The sequence below is a fragment of the Procambarus clarkii genome, chromosome 39 (genome assembly GCF_040958095.1).
Source record: "Procambarus clarkii isolate CNS0578487 chromosome 39, FALCON_Pclarkii_2.0, whole genome shotgun sequence".
In the NCBI taxonomy this organism is placed as follows: Eukaryota; Metazoa; Arthropoda; class Malacostraca; order Decapoda; family Cambaridae; genus Procambarus; species Procambarus clarkii.
Window position 1 is genome coordinate 35,225,062 of NC_091188.1, and position 5,731 is coordinate 35,230,792.

Sequence of the window (5,731 nt, forward strand, 5' to 3'; positions counted from 1 at the left end):
TATGCCAATGACAGAAAGTAGCTATGGATCACATTTTTCCCAAACCCTCCCAGTAGTTTTCAAAATATCCCAAACATCCTAAATTCGACGCTTAAGCCATATTTTGGAGCCAAATTCCGGTTCTCTGCCCGTATTCGCAGTTTGAAATTACGACTATTTATACGGAAATTAAGACAATTACTGAAAGCTGCGATGGATCACATTTTGCCCAAACCCTCCCTGAAGTTTTTAAAATATCCCAAACATCCCAAATTCGACGCTTGAGCTACATTTTGGAGGCAAATTTTGGCTCTATGCACGTATTCGCAGATTAAAATTACGACTTTTTATACCGGAAATATGTCAATTACTGAGAGCAGCGATGGGTCAATTCTTGCCCAATTTTTGTACTAAAAATCATTGAATTTAGCAATATTTTGACGTTTATTATCCCCTTTTCCTTTATGTGATTTAAACAAAGTATCATCGAATTTGACAATATTTTGCCTTTTTCAACGTTTTTGATAATTTTCAGTTTATTGTTATTAATTCAATATATATATACGATAAAAATTATGTAAACACATAATTGATTAGAAATTACCCTTAAATACTTCATTTTCAATTAACTATTTGTGTCTCGTTAAAATACTTGGCAAGGTATTTTAAGGGGAGAGGTTCTGTTTTTATTGCATATATCGACAATTCAGCCGTATTAGAGCGGTTTTTCGTGTACATTTTCCTTCGGTAATATAAACGGAATATCAGGAACATTTTAGTATCGACAATTCAGCCAGATTAGAGCGGTTTTACAAGTACATCTTGTAAATTTACAAGGTTTTGGGCTAAATGTGACCCAAAGCCGCTCTCAGGATATGCATATTTTCGGTATAAAGAGTCGTAATTTCAAACTGCAAATACCTGCAGAGAGCCAGAATATGTCTCCAAAATATGGCTCAAGCGTAGAATTTGGGATGTTCTGGATATTTTGAAAACTGCAGGGGGGGGGGGGTTTGGGCATAATGTGATCCATCGCCACTTTCAGTAATTGGCATAATTTCGGTATAAAAAGTCGTAATTTCAAACAGCGAATACGTGCAGAGATCCAGAATTTGGCCCCAAAATATGGCTCAAGGGTAGAATTTGGGATGTTTTGAATATTTTGAAAACTGCAGGGGGGGGGGGGGGGGGTTTGGGCATAATGTGACCCATCGTCGCTCTCAGTATTTGACATTTTCGGAATAAAAAGTCGTAATTTCAAACTGCGAATACTTGCAGAGAGCTAGAATTTGGCTCCAAAATATGGCTCAAGCGTAGAATTTGGGATGTTTAGGATATTTTGAAAACTGCGGTGGGGGGTATGGGCGAAATGTGATACATCGCCGCTTTCCGTAATTGGCATATTTTCAGTATAAAAAGTCGTAATTTCAAAATGCGAATATGTGCAAAGAATCAGAATTTGGCTCCAAAATATGGCTCTAGCGTCGAGTTTGGGATATTTGGATTATTTTAAAAACTGCAGGGCCTGCTTGTGCAAAATGTGACCCATCTATGCCCTAAGAAATTTGCATTTTTTTGGTATAAAAAGTCATAATTTCAAATGGCAAGTTCTTGCAGAGTGCCAGAATTTGGCTCCAAAATTTAGCTCAAGCGTCAAATTTGGGATGTTTAGGATATTTTGAAAACTGCAGGGAAGGTCTGGGCAAAAAGTGATCCAACGCTGCTTTCAGTAATTGACATATTTTCGGTATAATGAATCGTAATTTCAAACTGCGAATACGTGCAGAGAGCGAGAATTTTGCTCTAAAATATTGCTCAAGCGTCGAAGTTGGGATGTTTGGAATATTTTGAAAACTGCAGAGGTGGGGGGGGGGGGCCAAATGTGATCCATCGCTGCTCTCAGAAATTTGCATATTTTCGGTGTAAAAAGTCGTAATTTCAAACTGCGAATACGTGAAGAGAGCCAGAATTTGGCTCCTAAATATGGCGCAAGAATCGAATTTGGGATGTTTGGGATATTTTGAAAACTTCAAGGTGGGTTTGGGCAAAATGTGACCTATCCCTGCTCTCAGTAATTGGCATATTTTCGGTATAAAATTCGTAATTTGAAACAGTGAATACGTGCAGAGAGCCAGGATTTGGCTCCAAAATATAGCTCATGGGTCGAATTTGGGATGTTTCGGATATTTTTTAAAAATGCAGGGGGGTTTGGGCAAATTGTGACCTATCGTAGCTCGCAGTAATTGGCATATTTTCGTTATAAACAGTCGCAATTTCAAACTGCGAATACGTGCAGAGATCCAGAAAATGGCTCCTACATATGGCTCAAGGGTCGAATTAGGGATGTTTAGGATATTTTGAAAACTGCAGAGGGGGTTTGGGCAAAATGTGACCCATCGCCGCTCTCAGGAATTGGCATATTTTCGGTATAAAAAGTCATAATTTCAAACTGCGAATACGTGCAGAGATCCAGAATTTGGCTCCAAAATTTGGCTCAAGGGTCGAATTTGGGATGTTTTGGATATTTTGAGAACTGCAAAGGGGGGTTTGGGAAAAATGTGACCCATCGTCGCTCTCAGTATTTGGCATATTTTCGGAAAAAAAAAGTCGTAATTTCAAACTGCGAATACTTGCAGAGAGCGAGAATTTGGCTCCAAAATATGGCTCAAGGGTCAAATTTGGGATGTGTGTGATATATTTTAAAACTGCAGGGGGGTTTTGGCAAAACGTAACCCATCGCTGCTCTCACTAATTGGCATATTTCCGGTTTAAAATGTCGTAATTTCAAACTGAGAATACATGCAGTGAGCCAGAATTTGGCTCCAAAATATGGCTCAAGCCGCGAATTTGGGATGTTTGGGATATTTTGAAAACTGCGATGGGCGGTTTGGGCAAAATGTAACCCATCGCTGCTCTCAGTAATTGGCATATTTTTGGTATAAAAAGTCGTAATTTCAAACTGAGAATACGTGCAGAGAGCCAGAATTTGGCTACAACATATGGCTCAAGGGTCAAATTTGGTATGTTTAGGATATTTGGAAAACTGCAGAGGATTTTTGGGCAAAATGTGATCTATCGCAGCTCTCAGTAATTGGCATATTTTCGGTATAAAAATTCGTAATTTCAAACTGCGAATCCGTGCAGAGAGCCCGAATTTGGCTCCAAAACATGGCTCAAGCGTCGAATTGGGGAATTTTTGGATATTTTGAAAACTACAGGGGAGGTTTGGGCATAATGTGACCCATCGCTGCTCTCAGTAATTGGCATATTTTCGGTATAAAATTCGTAATTTGAAACAGTGAATACGTGCAGAGTGCCAGGATTTGGATCCAAAATATAGCTCATGGGTCGAATTTGGGATGTTTGGGATATTTTTAAAACTGCAGTGGGGGTTTGTGCAAAATGTGACCCATCGCCGGTCGCAGGAATTGGCATATTTTCGGTATAAAAAGCCATAATTTCAAACTACGAATACGTGCAGAGAGCCAGAATTTGGCTCCAAAATAAGGGTCAAGCGTCGAATTGGGGAATTTTTGGATATTTTGAAAACTACAGGGTGGGTTTGGGCATAATGTGACCCATCGCTGCTCACAATAATTGGCATATTTTTGGTATAAAATTCGTAATCCAAAATACAAATTCGTGCAGAGAGCCAGAATTTGGCTCCTTATTATGGCTCAAGCGTCGAATTTGGGATGTTTGGTATATTTTGAAAACTGCAGGATGGGTTTGGGCAATATGTGACCCGTCGCTGCTCTCAGTAATTGGCATATTTTGGGTATAAAAAGTCGTAATTTCATACAGCGAATACGTGCAGAAATCCAGAATTTGGCTCCAAAATCTGGCTCAAGCGCCGTATTTGGGATGTTTGGGATATTTTGAAAACTACAGGATGGGTTTGGGCAATATCGGACCCGTCGCTGCTCTCAGTAAATGGCATATTTTCGGTATAACATTCGTAATTTCAAACTGCGAATACGTGCAGAGTGCGAGAATTTGGCTCCAAAATATGGCTCAAGCGTCGAATTAGGGATGTTTGGGATATTTTGAAAACTGCAGGGAGTGTTTGGACAATATGTGATCCATCGCCTATTTTAGTAATTGGTATATTTTCGGTATAAATATTCGTAATTTCAAACTGCGAATACGTGCAGAGAGCCAGAATTTGGCTCCAAAATATGGCTCATGGGTCGAATTTGGGATGTTTGGGATATTTGGAAAACTGCAGGTGGGTTTGGGCAAATTGTGACCCATCGCCGCACTCAGTAATTGGCATATTTTCGGTACAAAAAGTCGTAATTTCAAACTGGGAGTACGTGCAGAGAGAGAGAATTTGGCTTCAAAGTATGGCTCAAGCGTCGAATTTTGGATGTTTGGGATAATTTGAAAACTGCAAGGGGTGTTTGCGCAATTTTTGTGTTCGCTGCTTTCAGTAATTGGCATATTTTTGGTATAAAAAGTCGTAATTTCGTATTGCGAATATATGAAGAGTGCCAGAATTTGACTCCAAAATATAGCTTAAGCCGAGAATTTGGGATGTTAGGGATATTTTGAAAACTGCGATGGGGGAGGGGGCTTTGGCAAATTGTGACCTATCGCCGCTCTCAGTAATAGGCATAATTCCGGTATAAAAAGTAGTAATTTCAAACTGCAAAAAGGTGCAGAGAGCAAGAATTTAGCTAAAAAATATGACTCAAGGGTCAAATTTGGGATGTTAGTGATATATTTTAAAACTGCAGGGGGGTTTGGGCAAAATGTAACCCATGGATGCTCTCAGTAATTGGCATATTTTTGGTATAAGAAATCGTAATTTCAAACTGTGAATACGTGCAGAGATCCAGAATTTGGCTCTAAAATATGGCTCAAGCGTCGAATTTGGGATTTTTGGGATATTTTGAAAACTGCAGGAGAGGTTTAGGCATAATGTGACCCATCGCTGCTCACAGTAATTGGCATATTTTCGGTATAAAATTCGTAATTTCAAACTGCGAATACGTGCAGAGAGCAAGAATTTGGCTCCTAAATATGGCTCAAGCGTCGAATTTGGGATGTTTGGGATATTTTGAAAATATCCCAAACATACCAAATTCGACCATTGAGCCACATTTTGGAGCCAAATTCTGGCTCTCTGCAAATATTCGCAGTTTGAAATTACGACTTTTTATAACGAAAATATGCCAATTCCATAGAGCGGCGATAAGTCACATTTTGCCCAAACCCCGCTGCAGTTTTCAAAATATCCCAGACTTCAAAAATTCTACGCTTGAGCCATATTTTGGCGCCAAATTCTGGCTCTCTGCAATTATTCGCAGTTTGAAATTACGACTTTTTATACCGAAAACATGATAATTCGTGAGAGCCGCGATGGGTCACATTTTCCCCAAACACCCCTGCAGTTTTCAAAATATCCCAGACATCCCAAATTCGACCCTTAAGCCATATTTTGGAGCCAAATTCTGGCTCTCTGCAAGTATTCGCAATTTGAAATTACGACATTTTAAACGCAAATATGCCAATTCCTGAGAGTGGCGATGGGTCAAATTTTGCCCAAACCCCCCTGCAGTTTTCAAAATATCCCAGACATCTAAGGTTCGACCCTTGAGCCATATTTTGGAGCGAAATTCTGGCTCTCTGCAAGTATTCGCAGTTTGAAATTACGACTTTTTATTCCGAAAATATGCCAAATACTGACAGCGACGATGGGTCACATTTTGCCCAAACCCCCGTTGCAGTTTTTAAAATATTCCAAACA